The sequence below is a fragment of the Dromiciops gliroides genome, chromosome X, assembly GCF_019393635.1.
Source record: "Dromiciops gliroides isolate mDroGli1 chromosome X, mDroGli1.pri, whole genome shotgun sequence".
NCBI lineage: Eukaryota > Metazoa > Chordata > Mammalia > Microbiotheria > Microbiotheriidae > Dromiciops > Dromiciops gliroides.
This window is the reverse complement of record NC_057867.1, coordinates 68,968,557-68,985,676: the sequence shown is the minus strand read 5'-3', so window position 1 is coordinate 68,985,676 and position 17,120 is coordinate 68,968,557.

Sequence of the window (17,120 nt, the reverse complement as noted above, 5' to 3'; positions counted from 1 at the left end):
GGAGTTTACTGAATACGGAGGTGACATGGTCAGAACTGGGCCTTGGGAAAAAAGCTTCTGTAGAATCAGACATATGTATAAACTGAATCTTATCATATGATTTCATTACACAAATGTCTTCCATTAAGCAGAACAGGTCACTTACCACACTACTTCTTAGTGACATGAATCCATGTGGATAGAGCATTTCCTCCACTTCCAGTGCTCCTTTGGTATCTTGTCATGACACGGAGGCGACCCTGGATTCTCAAAGGCTATGCTAGCAAAGGCCAACCTGAGCCAGGTCTTGGGCAAGAGAGGTCCAACAATGGGCCAAGGAGCAGCCTTGCTACCTTAGGAGAGGCCCGTGGCCAGGCTGGCCATGAGTGATACACTTTGGAGCCCCACGACCCCTGAAGACTTTTGGAGAGGTTCTGATCCGTGTGGCATAATGGCTCTAATAGAGGGCAGACTTGGGGACCAGAAAGGCCCTGAAACATCAGCTCTGTAGCCAGAGTGGCTGCTAATCTGTATCAGTGGAGAGTTTCTTTATGGACGTTTATTTACATTAATAATATCATTAATCCCGACCAAAAAGAGATCTCCACTGGTATAGGTAGGGCCCACAATGAGTCAAGCAAGTGTTCTGAAAATACCACAGGTTTGACAAAGCAACAGTACCACACCCTCTCCTTCTTCAACAAATACCTTCAACGTCCTGGCATAGTCTAGGATGCTAATTTTCCAACCTCATAAATGCTGTTTATATTGCTCTACTCAAACAGTTGAAAAATGAAAAGTGGAATAGTTTCTGGAGCAAGAGGGTTTTCACTGTACAGATTATTACACTCTTGGTAGGCGGTAAGGAGCTGTTTCCTGCTCGACTTAATTGTCTCAGAGCAAATGAAATCAGTTGGGTTGTCCACTGAATAGCCAGGCACATCCACAAGAGACGTTCAGAGTGGGTCAATAGTGATCTTCATTTCATATGCTGCAGCTAGGGACACATTTCTTCAGGGAGTTGAAGTAAGAAGGCTCTTATCACGGAGGCCTCTGATTTGCTCTGGTTCATAGTCCATCATCTGGAATGGAAGAAAATTCAATTCAATTCGACAAATATTTATAAAGTGCCTACTAAACACATTAGCAGCAACGTCATGTAGCAAAAAGAGTAGCCCTCCCTCAGCACTCTGCAGATCCCATCTCCTACACTTAATAGCTGTGCCACTGTGGGCGAGTGACTCACCCTTTCTGGAGCCCAGTTTCAGAACTATAAGAACAAGGACTGACTGGGGCTTTTTTTCACCGACTCTGAGCTCTCACTGGGAGAGGAACCCAGCTCCTTGTAGCTTACGCCGCCACAGGACATGCCCACCCCAGAGTCCCACTGCTTTGGCACCCCTCTCTAGGGGCCTCTCTTTCCCTCAGTCTGTGCAGGGCAGCCCTCCCCTCCTGGCACACGCCTGGGCCTGTGGCCCCACGGTTTTCTACACCACTGTAACCCCCACCCCCATCCTCACCAACTGAATGGCTAGGTAGGGCTCCACTGGAGTTTCCTCACCTACATAATGGGGATAATAACCCTAGCACTACGTGCCTCCCAGGGTTGTAATGAGGGGCAAAGGAAATAATGTAAATGAAGCAGTTTACAAACTCCAGAGCACTACATCTCACACATCATTATTTCTAAAGTGCTCTAAACCCGGTCAGCCTAATGTATGCTTAGCGCCAGAATCTAGATGAAAGTTAAAAATAGCTGAAATCCAAATCCAGATGTTGGCTACATGGTATCAAGCATCTGGATGTTTAGGAACAACAGATTCCTCGTTGATTTTTTTCTCCCCCAGCATTTAGTCCTGAAATGTGGTGTTATGCAGATACAGCCATATTCTTTTATGAACATAGAGAAAGAACACTTCTACTGGGGGCGGGGAGGCGGGGGAAATCTTTGTACAAACAATCTGGGGGCACTCAGTCCTACAGTAAGAAAGTAAAGGTCCAAGTATTCAAGGCACCTCTGACAGTGCCCCAGGGTCTAATCAGTCTCGAAATGGACAATCTTCCAGCATTAAACTCAGCCATGCATTTAGCCAGAGCACCACCAGCCTGCGAATTACACAGCAAAAGCAACTCTATGTCACGTACCTGCCTGGACTTGAGGCTGGACTTGCCTGCCGGGCTAAAAGCTATCTGTTTGCAGAGGTCTCAGCAGTGAGAGCCTTTTTATTTTGAAGCTCCTGTTTTGAATCACCAATTACAAACATATACCATGATAGTGAAAGTATTCTTTTTTGAAAGATCTTTCTGTTCAAGGGTTTTTCAAAGCAGCATCATATATCCTGGAAGCAACCCAAATGTCCAATGACATGGGAATGGTTCAATAAATTGTGGTACATTAGTGCTAAATGAATATGGACTGTCATTAAGAATGAAAAGTATGAGAAATACAAAGAATCTGAAAGACTTCATTAAATAATGCAAAGAGCAAAAGAGCAGAATGGAGCAGATAATAATTATAAACCACAGAAAAGGAAAAGTACATCAGAAAGCAAGAGCAAATAAAAAAATCCTGATGGGAGCTTAAAGAAAAGGACTAGAAAGTTCTGGAGATAAATTATGCATTTAAATCCATACACTTGTAAATAGTTATTCGGTGAGCTTAGTCAGCCATACTGATGGTCACTGTTCAACTTTTAATAAAACACTTCATTTTTTAAAACCCCAACTATGTACCAGGAGGGTGTGTGTGGTCGGCACAAATGAATAGCATTTTCCAGTAGTGCCTAGAAAAATAACAGTCTGAGGAGTCAAGCTTTTGAAGATAGCACCAAACTGCTTTAGATAATGGAGGTTCAGAAGAGCTGTTACAGAATTTCATGTGTCAGAATTTTGTGGTTTGGCCTTTCAGTACCACAAATGCTGAACTTGTTACATAGAAAATAAAACCTCTTAGGACAGAATGTGAGGCACAGTAAACTATCAGTAGTCAAAACAAACAGAAAGTTGGGACAACTAGATTGTTTCAGCTCCCATCCTCTGCATTTATTCAAAAGAAACAAAAGTCGAAAATTTGCAATCAGAGACTTATTTTTAAATTAGCTTTCAGGGCATGTCACAAGGTGAGTTCAGCTTCAGCTAGCCTTCCTAGTGGGACAGAGGAGAACTCTGGGCCGGGAGCTTAGAGAACCAGATTTTAGTCAAGGCTCTGCTACTAACTAGTCATGTGACCTTGGGCAGGCCACTCCAACTTCATGACTCCCAGGTTCCTCATGTGGCTGCATGATTTCCAGTGTTCTTCAGCTCTAACATTGCAGGATTCAGTGAAACCTCGATCTTCCATATCTATACCATTGGCTGATGGCAACTGTGGTTCCTTTGATGATCCTGAGGCCTGAATTATCAAAGAAGATTCAGGTATTTGAGGACAGTTTTGTGTCAAGTATAGTTTAGCAAGTGGAACCAGTCTATTATCAGAGGATAATGCTAGGCTAATTGCAGAGAGCCTCATCACCAAGTTGGCCAAAAGGTGATGAATTTTTCAGCCACAGCAACTCTTATATATATATATATTTTTTTTTTCTTTTGGTGAGGCAATTGGGGTTAAGTGACTTGCCCAGGGTCACACAGCTAGTAAGTGTTAAGTGTCTGAGGCCAGATTTGAACTCAGGTCCTCCTGAATCCAGGGCCGGTGCTCTATCCACTCTGCCACCTAGCTGCCTCCACAGCAACTCTTGAATGCCTTCTACTAAGCTTCAGAGGGGTCTTGATAAGCCTTGATGGAGGGGGCCATACCAATGAAATGAAAGATCCTTTGAGTATATCAGCGTTTTCATGTTTTTTGAATTCCTTGAAATTAGTTAATATCCTTCTGTCATACATTGATGGGTCCCCATCCAATTGGATACTCCTTCAAATGTTGTGGCTCCTAATTCATTGACATGTTTTTTTCTTTGGTACTATTTTCCATCTCCTCTCACTATCCTCCTTGGGGTGAGGTGGGGTGGGGTTGGGGGAGTTGCCTAAAATGTCTGAGGGCCTTCCTCTACATTTCCTGATGTGTGGGGACCGATGCTCACTGGATCTTCCTTACTTTGGATGGGATTGGGGGACTGGCCCACCTCCTGTGAAGTCTTTATTGATAACATGCTATAGTCTACCCACACTTAGAAAAGAACTTTGAAATCATCTAATGTTTTACATTGGATAGATGTGAAAAGTGACAGTGTCTCTCAGCTAACTAAAATATTAATTTAATCATGATGCCCTTTAAAGCAACCAGCCATGCTATAGCAAAGGATTTAATGCTGGAAAGGCCCTTAGAGGTCATAAGGAAGTAATAGCTCCTCTTGCACCCTGCCCCAGTCAGACCACATCTGGAGTATTATATTCAGTTCTAGGTGTCACAGTTTAAGAAGAGATAAATCAGGAGGGGTTCCAGCGGAGGGGAATCGGGATGGTGAAGGCTCTGGGGTCCATGTCATAAGGATTGGTTAAAGGAAGTGGCCTCATTTAGCCTAAGAAAGAAAATACTTGTGGGGTGCAGGGATGTGAAAGATGTCTTAAAGTATTTGAAGGACTGTCACATGGAAGAGAGAGGAGATTTAGTCTATTTAACCCTGCAGGGGAGGACCAGGAGCAGTTGGTGAAGCTGGAAAGGGGTGCACTGAAGCTTGCTCTTAGAAAAAGCTTCCACAAGTGGAGTGGGCTGGCTTGGGAGGTTGGGGCTTTCTCCTCGCCACTGGTCTTTGAGGAGAAGCTAGAATCCCACTTGTCTGAAGAACTGTAGAAGAGGATTCTTTTCCTGTCTGCCTGTTGAAGTCCATTCAGATTCCAAAATTCTCTGATTCTGTCATCGAATTGAGTCCTTTTGCCCAAGAATACACTAATAGCTTGTTCTTGAACCTGTCTTCTCACTTCAAATCCAGCAATCTTACTACCACACATCAGAAAGAAATGTGCTATATGGAAAATTCATTTAATAGTTTGCACATATCTTTTAGAAGAATAATCTAATAGTTACTAAAAGAAATGATAAATAAAATTTGCAGTATTGTCCTTATACCCATTTCATTTTCTTTATTTTTTAAATCCACTTCTAGATTGGATCCATGTTATTATGAGCCCAATGTTCTTTTAAAATTCTTTTTAAGTTCTAGGCTTACAGTATTGTGTCTGACACGGCTATGTCTCAGAAAGTCTATGTATAGCCCCCTGTTTGTTGAGGATACATTTTTTAGTGTTTGTGTGTGTGTAATTCATTTAATAAGGAGAAAAGCTCCATATAGTTGTAGAGGTGAAAGGTGGCACAGGAGGAGCGATGGAAAAGCATATATTATCTTTCCTCCCATAGAATACCCAGGAGGCACAGCAGACACAGGCAAAGTAGGGGTACAGTAAGGCTGCACAGTCTCTTGAGGAAATGGGGCCTAAGAGGAGGCTGGTGTCTATGTTGGGAGGCAGGGCTGGGCAATAAAGGCCATGATCAGAATTGCCCTTTTTGGTTCTAGGAGAACCACATGGAAGCTTTGGGATTGGCTTCTGGCCCTGTGCTGAGCCATCTCTCCAAGGACTCAGTGTTTTGGTATGCCTATTGGTAGGCTCTAACTAGTCCCCAGGTCCTTCCTCTGCTCTGTGATAGGGGGACAATGAAAAGAAGAGATAACTTGGAGCTCAGCGTGTTTGCCATCACTTCTCCAGGTGTTATCATGTAGTTTTGGGAATCCTAGGAGGGGTAGGAAAATGGTGACCTTTCTTACCACAATATCATGGGCACTGGCCCATGTAGCAGCCAGCACAAAAGGACTCAAGGAGGCAAGTTTGAGCATGGGTCTTTTTTTTTTTTTGGTGAGGCAATTGGGGTTAAGTGACTTGCCTAGGGTCACACATCCAGTAAGTATTAAGTGTATGAGGCCGGATTTGAACTCAGATCCTCCTGACTCCAGGGCTGGTGCTCTATCCACTGTGCCATCTAGCTGCCCCATTGAGCATGGGTCTTTAGAGACTTTTTTTTTTAAGTGAGGCAATTGGGGTTAAGTGACTTGCCCAGGGTCACACAGCTAGTAAGTGTTAAGTGTATGAGGCCGGATTTGAACTCAGGTACTCCTGACTCCAGGGCCGGTGCTCTATCCACTGCGCCATCTAGCTGCCCCCTAGAGACCTTTTTTTACTTTTATGTTTCCTTTTCTCAGCAGGTGACCAAGTAGCTCCTTCGAAAAGGATAGAGCCAGGTTTGGATATGACCTTACACATCCAAGAAGGCTAGAGGTCTGTAAGTCTGATCCTGGCAGCATCCACCCAAAAAGCAGCGGCCATGTCCACCTAGACAGTTATGGCTGATGGAAAGGGAAGCTTTTGCTATAGAAAGCACAGTCACGGACAGGAGGACTGCCTCATATGCGGCTATTTTACCAGCAGACATGTGCCAGGATGAAATCTAAAATGCCTCCTTAGTAGTCTCACAAATTGCTTTATGTTCTGATTAGGGTTAAGTATGTCTCCCAACAGACTAATAAGTTTAGTTACTGAAGCCTGTTGCATCCATGGGTACCTGTGAGTCTTTTATGTTTAATGTTTCTTCACTGTATAGAAGTAAATTACATTTCCCATTAATGATTTATATTGTACACTGAGTACCATTTCTACTCACTTTTATGGAGGAGCCCCTAGATGTAAGTCAGTAATATCATCCCAAGTCATGAGAGAAAGGGACTTAATAAGTTAATGAACATGAGGAAAGGGAAGGTAACTTGTCTCATTAGATACAGTCTCTCCTAAGCCTGAACCCCATCCAACAAGACACCTAGCTACAGGACTGGAATGATCTTGCCTTGTAGCCCCAGTCCTGTGGACCTAGTCTCTTATGCTACCATTGCCCTACTGTGTGGCCAATGGAGACGGATGGCTCCAAAGCAGCCATCTCTCTCTCTCTCTCTCTCTCATCTCTTCTCTCTCTCTCTCTCTCTCTCTCTCCTCTCTCTCTCTCTCTCTCTCCCCCTCTCCACCCCCCTCCAGCTCTCTGAAAGTTGCCAGCTCTAACTGACTGGTTATCCTATTGGAATCAAGCATACACCTGCTTTGAATGTAGGATTTTAAAAAAATTACTCTCCCCTTTACCCCTCCCCAGCCCACAATGGCCATAACTTGAGATATCAAAAAGAAGCAAACTGGCTTCCATTCCCGAAAAACTAAGTGGTCAAAGGATAAGAACAAACATTTCTCAAAAGAAAATTTGCAGATTATTAACAACCACATGAAAGAAGATTACAAATCATTAACTAATAAGAGAAATAAAACCAAAACAAACCTGAAGTTTCAACTGATGCCTAACAAACGGGCCAAGATGAACAGGGTTGTAGAAATATGGGAACATGACTACATTACTGATGGAGTTATGAACTGGTACAAGTTTTCTGAAAAACCATCTGGAATTAGGCGAAGAAAGTGACTAAAACGTCCATATCCTTTGACTTAGAGATTCTTTTTTTTTAACAACAAAAAAATAATCCATACCTTTACAATTTCCATTGTACAGGTTTGAGGGCAAGGGACCACAATTATGATTATCTTCCCTAATAATAACTCTTTTTCTCTATAAGACTTCAAAGTTTGGGGCCGCTAGGTGGCGCAGTGGATAAAGCACCAGCCTTGGATTCAGGAGGACCTGAGTTCAAATCTGCCTCAGACACTTGACACTTAACTAGCTGTGTGACCTTGGGCAAGTCACTTAACCCTCATTGCCCCATCCAAAAACCAAAAAAAACAAAATGTTTAAAAAGACTTCAAAGTTTACAAAGAGTCTTTCTATCAATACCCAGTGTGGTAGAAAATACAAATATTGTATACAAATATCGGCAGCAGTGGTGGTGGGAGATGGTGCAATAGATAAGAGTTCCAGGCCTGAAGTCAGGAAGACCTGCCTTCAGATTTGGCCTCAGACACTTGCTATTAGCTGTAGTGATGCTGGGCAAATCACTTGGTGTCTATTTGCCTCAGTCTCCTCATGTGTAAAAGGAGGATAATAATGGCACCTACCTCTCAGAGTTGTTGTGAAGATCAAATGAGAAGCTATAAATTGTAAAGTGATTAGTACAGTGCCTGGCACATTGTAAGAATCATAGAAATGGCTGCTGCTATCCCAGGGTTGTTGTGAAGATCAAATGAGAGAATAATTACCCTTAGCACCATGCCCAGCAGGCAAGATCCTATGGTTAGGCATATACCCCAGTGAGGTCAGTGACAAAAAGAAAGGCCCCCATATGCACCAAATATTTGGTGTAGCAAAGCCCTGGACACATAGATGGCCATCAAGTGGGAAACGGTTAAACAAACTGTGGTACCTGCATATAATGGAATAGTATTGTGCTAGAAGAAATGATGAATATGATGAATGCAGGCAGAGAAGCATGGAAATGCTTATCTTAAGATCATAGATTCAAAACTGAAAGGAACCTTTGAAGTCATCAGATCTAATCTCCTCCTTTTACCAATGAGGAGACAGGTTTTGAAAGGTCCAGTGACTTGCCCATGGTCACACAGGTAATAAATATAAGGCAAAATTACAATTCAAGCCTTCTTGATTCTAAGTCCCAAATGCTATCCATTACACCACAATGCCTGAACTGATGAACAGCGAAGCAACTAGAACCAGGAAAACTCTTTCTATATGGACCACAACAATATAAATGCAAAAACAATAACAACAGCAACAAAAAAATCAGAAGTGAAATTACAAGCACAGCCCCAAAGAAGACATGCAACAAGATGCCTCCTCTCCATGCTTTTGCAGAAGTGAGAGACTCTCACAAGGTATGGGACACTGTGTACAATTAGTAGACTTTTTTGATATTTTGTTTCATTTTCCAGGATGTTTTTCTTCCTTTCTACATACTTTATTATAAGGGATAGTTCTTCGGGGAGGGGGGAAAGAGATACTTTAGGAAATGCAGGTGAAAAAACAATTAAAAATATCAGTAAAAATTTATTTTAATCAAAGCACTTAGTTTCTGCAATAAGACAGTGGCTAACAGAAGAACAACAAAAAGATTAGATAGGAAATCTTGAACTTCTACTATGTAGTTTGGCACAGTGGATAAAGAGCTGGCCTTGGAGTAGGAAAACCTGGGGTGAAGTCCACTTTGGCTATATATGGGCTGGGTGACCCTGCACATAATTTCTCAGGGCTCCAGGCAATTCTTGGAGACTCTAAATTTGCAGAAAAGGTACTGAGTGGCTTTGGGAGAGGAGGTGTCTCATCAGGAGCTCCTTGCACCTCTTAAATAACAGATGTGGTCCCCTCCCCCAATTTTTAATACAAAATGACTAGAGGAAGATAAATAATAATAACGAAGTGATACAACATTTCAAGGTGTGCAGAGCTCTACATGGTGTCTCATTTCGTCCTGAAGTCAATGCTTAATCTTAGTACCATACATTTATCCCTCCTTTCTGTTAATGATCCATGTTTTCATAGGGAATGTACTTTGTCAAAGGGTCTGTTTGGGAATCAGTTAGAAATTGTATATTGTGTCAAAACAAAATATACCAATACATTAAAAAAACCGAACTGCTGAGGAAATTATTCACCCTCTATTTTGTTAGCAGTGTGATTAGAGAGCACCACAGAAAGGGGAGGACCAGATGCAATCCATTGTAAGCAGAGGTGACTAGCCTTGGGGCATTTGAGGTGTAGCAAGCTGCAATTACTGTTTCCTGGTGGATAATTAGGCTGGCCCCGGCCTTGGCGTGTTAGGCAGACTTGGCTGTTTACTAGTTGAGAGCTATACCTAAGAAAGCCCAAGTAAGCATCTGACGCTCAAGGAGGGCCTCTGAAAGGGGTTCTTGAGTGGGGGGGGGCGCTGTTTCTGGAGAAGATACCCTGACACGTGTATGATTCTGAGGTTCTCTCTCATCCGTATACATATACACATATACATATACATACACACACACATATACACATACACACACACACACACATATATGTATATGATATATAGGGACTTAACAGGGGGAGAAGTGTGCAGTATCTGCACACCCCTCCCCAGGCATCTCCTGCACCGCGGTAGCTCTTGGTCCAGTCCCCAGTGTTTGGGGGGAAGGGGAGGGTCAGTCAGTTTTCCAGTGCAGGGGACTATGTCAGAGACAGCCCCAGCTGCATTTCCGATAGAATGATTGTTCTGAGACTCTGCCGCATCCCCCTAAGGCATCAGACATAACAGATTTGAGCTAAAATTATTTTCTCTAACCTCCTGAGAATTTAGCATCTATTTCCATTCCCCTACCAGAGTAAGTGACATCACAATTACCATAAGCACCCCTTTGTTTACAGTTTTCTGATGTCACTCAATTGGAAAGGGGCAATCAAAATTTTTTAGCCTGTAAAATTGGGAACTGATCCTATACAATTTCTCTTTTCAACCATGTACAACTCTGTGAAGAAATGGTTTTTTTTTCTCCCACAGCTTCCCCTCTCCCTGCCTCAAGGAAATAAAATGTGAGGTTCACCTTTTTTAAAAAAAGAAAACAAATTATTTTAAAAATTCCAACTCATGATGAAAAGAAAACAAGGACTATGTTCACAATATGAGACACATCTAAACATTGCTGCATGTGTGAGGCTGTTAAGATGCCAGCAAGTACAGGATCTTATCATCAGATGAGCTACCTAACCTACAGAATTCAGAGACTAAAGGAACATTCCATATTCCAAATTTGCACCCAACATGCTGAAGTACAATTGGCCTGGGTAGCCTTCTCTGTGAATTATTAAAAAGGGTGGGGGAAGGGAAGTGACAGGGGAGGAAGTGGTGGTTAAGTAGCAATGCTAACCAAGTAGTGACTGTAAGAACATTCAAGAATAAGGAGAGCAAATTCAAAATTGATAGGAAAAAAATAAAATCATAATTTAGGACTCATTTTTTTATTCCAAAACCAAAGCTTAACTTTGATCGGATGTTTTTGTATGCATTGGAGGTTTAATGCCATCAAGAAATAAGTCAAATCATCTTCCCTTTCAAAAATGTGTATTAAATATGAAAAACACAAAACGGGCATGAACGAGATCGTGTCTATGTGACCAATGTAAAAAAAAAATCATACTTGTACAAATGACGTACATACCGTCTAGCAGATCAACAGGATACTGCACATCTAACACCAGTGAATGGCTGGCTGCCATAACACAGATATGAAAAATATGGATCGGTCCACAGTCCAACAGATGGTATTATTCCATGCAGATGGTGCTTTGTGTTATATCGAGTAGATTTGTAAAACTTAGAAATCATGTACTTATATTTTATACTACTAGTGTCCTAGAAATTGTGGTATAGATATAAATAGACTACAGAATTTGTAGACAAAGAGAGGTCTTCTTGAAATTATTTTTCATAGCGTCCAGACTAGGAAATGATTCTTGGTTCAGAGCACCATCTAGAGGAAACATATGGATAGAAACATGATGCAGGAATGGAATGAAATCACATTGTTTACAAAAAGAAAAAAACACCCAACAACATTAAGACCCATAAGATTAAAAAGACTCTTGAATTTTTCAGACCATCAGTTATTATTAGTAGTATTAGTACCCCTGTGTTATTACTCTAAATGATAAATCTTTACAATATCATGTACATGTGTATGTTTGTGTGTGTTCATGTGTGCGTGTATGGGTGAGAGTGTGTGCATGTGTGTGCTCGCGTGCATGTGTGTGTGTGTGTGTGTGTGTGTATGGGTGTGGGGGAGGGTGTGTCTGAACCAGTGATTTCATCAGTGTAGGGAAATCTTGGTGTGTAAATTCCTTCCCAACACAGATACAACTCACAATGTTTCATTTTTATCACCATTTATATTTAAAAAATTTTTTATTACAACTTGATAATCATCAATAATACAAACATTTCCATTATACAAAGAAGAACAAAAAGATGATTATATATGGAACAGTGAACTTCTGCTATTCAGAGTTTATCTATAAAAGCATACATTACAACTAGGTCCCGATTAGTACAGTTAATGAATCTCCTTTAAGTGGTCGCATTATTCAAATTTTCATTGCATATTTCTAATGGGCCTAGAACCAATTACCATATTTTTAACATATAATTATACTCTAAAATAGTGTGAATTCCAATAATGAGGAGACCACTTCACAAAACTCATTATTCATTTATTCATACCAATCAGGACCTGGCTGTAAATTTACAAGGTAGTCACAAACCTGCTCTGTTTGTTACTTTACATTTTACTTCTGAATGAACAAAGTGAGAAATCATCCCAAATGAAATACTACGGGCTTTTTTAGACCATATTATGTTAAAATGATTGTATCGTATTTGACTAGAACAGTATTACCAAGAAACCAGCCAGATTACTGAGCCAAGGGAACAGCCTATATAATTCTATTGGATTTTATCATATAATCATAATATCATAGATTTAGTTAGAGCTAGCAAAGAACTTAGAAATCATCCCTTCATTTTAACATGAAGAAACTGAGACCCAGAGAGGAGGAGTGGTAGGGAAGTAAGTGGTTGAAAGACCAGCTGACTTGGAGTCAAAGATGATGCCCTTTCAGCCATAATTGGAGAGAAATCATTTAATTTTCTTCTTCTCTCAAATAAGTAATATACTTATACTACCTCCTTCCCAGGGCTATGGTAAAGAAAACGTTCATCAAATTGCAAGTGCCTTCTACACAGTAGGTACTTGCTCACTGAACTATAGGGGTCTTCCCATAAGCTCACAACAAGGTGTGAAGAATGAGTAAGAAGGAGGTGTTAAGAGGAGTTTTTCCACAGCCTCTCTACAAAGTATGAATACCTCTCTAATAGAGTCAAAATGAACCAACTTGATTGGCTGGGCCAAGCAGCCATGACCTAGCTAAGGCCTGGAATGAGTCAGGGCCTATGCTTGGAGCAATTATGGGATGGGGGAGGAGGGGATGTGAGGAAGGAAGAGATTTCCTCTCCCCCAGGTCCTATCAGTCAGCAAGCAGATTTACTGATCCATCCAACATTAGGAGAGTCAGTTTTAGCAAGTTCAAGGCTCAGTTGAGGGAACAGAGACACATCCTTCAGACAGACGTGGATATAGAAAGCCCAAGGGAGGAAGCAGCTTTAAGGAGCATGACCCCTGGCAATCAGAGAAGAGAGATGCTATGGATTCAGGAGAGAGCCTTCTTTCTCTGGCAGTTTAGAAAAGTTGGGACACAGAGAGAAAAGAAAGGCTTCCAAGGGCCCTGCAGCCCCAGAGTAGCACGGACTCTGCGTGGGCTCTGTGTGTCCCCTGCATGTAGGCTTCTCGACCATTGTTCTCCAATTCTTTGTACCCTGATGAGAGGATCTGTCATGGTGGGCTTCAGGTTTGCTGAGGGATGTTTTCTAGCTATTGTTCTTACAAAGACTTCTTCTTAGGTGGACTTTGCCAACAGTTAGTTGTCTTACTCTCTGGTTGTTAATAGGAAGCACAAAAGTGGGAAGCTCTTGAGCAGAAGCAGGGCCCCAAGGGGTATGCCTTTGAACCCCAAGGTAGCAACTGCCTTCTGGGAAGCAACCTAAAGGGAGTTATGCAGAATAAATGAATGAAGAACAAAAATATGAGCTATTACCTCACATTATTATCTTTCCTACATCATAGACTAATTTGAAGAAGGTAGAATGTAATTCTTTTCTTTTTCTCAAGGAATAGATATAGGAAGTAACCTTTATCTGTTGATATATTTGACATAGAGCACAAGTAGTAAATGCTGTATATTCACAACTGGTGAGTTTCTAATAATTTATAGCATTGGACAAGATGAATATGTAAGGGGCAGGCCATGGAGTAGAGAAAGAAGCATTGCATTCCCAAAATAGAAATGGAAACTTTTTATCTGAGGACTCTATGCTTGTTGATGAAATCACTTATGTCAAATGATTTGTGTTATACCTTTACCAATTCCCCCTGACAGTGAGAAAAATGAGGTTTAATAGGGAGTTATAGAAATATAGAAAATATAGTTATAGAAAAGCCTTGGCTGTCAAGCCAAGAGTTTGGATTTCTATTATAAACAATGGATAAACACTGCTGCATCTGTCCCTTGAGGGAAGAGGAAGAAGGTCAGGAGGGAGCAGGGCTTCCATCTCCTGATGTCCTGTCCCCTTGGACTCATTTCCAGCCTTCCAATGGAAGAGAACTGATGCCTTCAAACTCAACCTGGTTATGCCCTATACGTCTTAATGATTCAGAATCCCTTTTGGTCATTATCCAAACCCCATTCCCCATCTCCCAGCATTTGATTCCTTATATCTATCCCCCTCACCCTTCCATCCCAAAGTGCCAACCAAATGTCACTGTGCCCTCTGAATACCTGTTCCAACAAACTTCCCTTCATCTTGAATCCTTTTCCAATCCTTCTGTTTCGTAGTGTAACAACTGAAGTGATGCCACCTGCTGGAGAGTTACTGTCGGAAAGCTCTGCCATGAGGAGAAGGCGTCTGAGGGCAAGCCATGCAGCTTTCTTTGGCGTCAGGAAGTGGTGTTTGCTCGTGGGTACTGTCTATCAAAGCTACCAGCCAATCAGCTTGGAGCTGTGTATGCGTGTGGATGGGATATTCCCCGTTTCACAGGAGGCTTGTGGGGATGAAGAAGGGGTGGTTCTCTCTCTTTCGTCAGGATTCTCGTGGAGAGTGCAGCTAAAATGCATGCTCCCTTTGATAGATGAAACTATGCCTCCTTCTCTCTCTCTTCACCAAATTCTTATTCTCCTTAATAAATGCTTAAAAGTCTAACTCTTTGCTAAAGCTTCTAATTTATTGGTGACCACTCATTAGATTTTTTAGACAGACTAGCTAGAATTTTAGCCCCTTATACTAGCAATCACCCAAACCTGGATGCCCCCAATGAAACAGCTACCCTATCCATTCTTTCCGGTACTGGTTACACCTTCATTCACTTCCCCAGTGTCCACTTCCAGATTATCCCCCTATTTCCATCATTCTGTAATCGTCCATGCGAAATACTGGTAGATATTGTCTGTGGAACTCTAGGTCACTCCCCTTTCTCCCTCAATGGGTTTAATAGTTGGCTCCTCACAATTTTTCCCTCCTCCTCATTTCCTGCTCTTGTACTAGGGGGCTTCCACATACATTCTGATTCCCCCTCAAACACCCTATTCACTTCCTCAACCTGCTCACTTTCCATGACCTCCTCCTCCACCCCATTTCAGTCACACACAAAGATGGGCATACCCTTGATTTTGCCATCACCCACAAATGCACCACCTTCATCTTCAAAAATTCCCAAATCTCTTTATTTGACTATAATCTATTTGCCTTCTATCTCTTCCTTTGCCTTCCCATAGCAAACCCTACTCTTTGTCCACACTGTGACTTCTAATCTCTTGACCATTCAGCTCTCTCCCAGGCTCATTCTCCTGCACTAGTCACTTTCCTCTTTTTCCGTATCTTGACCCCAGGTGAGCCAGTTTGACTCTACACTGCCTTGTCCTGAATTTCTGTGCCCCCTATCATATTGCCAATTGCATTCTGCCAAGACTCAGCCTTGAATGACTCCAATCATCTACCACCTTCATTTTAACATACGTGCTGCTAAATAAAGGTAGAGAAAATCATGTAACTATTCTGACTGGCTCCATGTTACTCAGTCCCAACTGAGCCCTCAACACTTCAAAGAAATATTTCTACGTCTCCTTTATTAAGTCATTATCTCAGTTTCCGTGGCAGCTCTTCCAAACCCTTTCATCCCTCCTCAAACTTCCCATGGCTCCTCTTCCGCCCATCTCTGATCAGAGAACTTTGGCATGCATTTTACAGAAAAATTGACCTCACTCTTCCTCATCTCCTATCACTCAGATGTCTTCTGCCACTATCTGTTCCTTCATTCTGTTTCATATGAAGAGGTGGCCTTATTCCTAACCAAGGATAACCTGTATAAGCAATCCCATTCCATCCTGTCTCCTCTAACAGATCGCCCCATTTGTCACCCCCACTCTGAAACTTACTTTCAATCTCCTATCTACTGGTTCTTTCCCTACTGCCTACACACATGCCCATGTCTTCCCTATCCTTAAAAAATTCTCATTTGATCCTTCCATATCCACTATCATTCTATATTCCTTTAAAAAAATAATTGTTTATTTTTATTTTCAGTTTCAAATTTTTTCCCTCTCTCCCCTCTTCCTCTAGTCATTGAGAAGGCAAGAAATGCAATATCCATTATACATATGAAATCATGCAAAACATATTTCCACATTAGTCATGTTACCAAAAAAACCCCAACAAAAACAAAAAAGGTAAAAATATGCTTCAATCTGCACTTAGAGTTCATCAGGTCTCCCTCTGGAGATGGATGATATTTTTCATCTTGAGTCTTTTGGAACTGTTGTGGATCATTGTATTGATCAGAGTAGCTGGTCTTTCACAGTTGATCATCATTACAATATTGCTGTTACTGTATATAATGATCCACTGGCTCTGACCTCTTCACTTGAATCAGTTCATGTAAGTCTTCCCAGGTTTTTTTGAAAGCATCCCCTCATCATTTTTATAGTACAATAGTACTCTATCACAATCATATGTCACAACTTGTTCAGCCATTCCCCAATTGATGGCCATCCCCTCAGTTTCCAATTCTTTGCTACCACAAAAAGATGTACTATAAACATTTTAGTATATATAGGCTATTTTCCTTTATCTTTGATTGCTCTGGGGTACAAACCCATTAGTAATATTGGTGAGGCAAAGGGTATGGGCAATTTTATGGCCCTTTGGGCATAGTTAATTGTTCTCCAGAATAGTTGGACCAGTTCACAGCTCTACCAACAGTGCATTGGTGTCCCCTTTTTTCCACATCCCGTCCAGAATTTTATTTTCTTTTTCTGTCATGTTAGCCAATCTGATGGATATAAGGTGGTACCTTAGAATTGGTTTAATTTGTATTGTTGTAATTATTAGTGACTTAGAACATTTTTATGTGATTATTGATAGCTTTGATTTCCTCTTCTGAAAACTCATTCTACATCTCTCCTGCCCATTGTGGCTAAACTCCTTGAAAAGGTTATCTACAATAAGCATTTCCACTTTCTATCTTCTTACCTTCTTCTTAACCCATTACAATCCAGCTTCCAGCCTCATTATTCCACC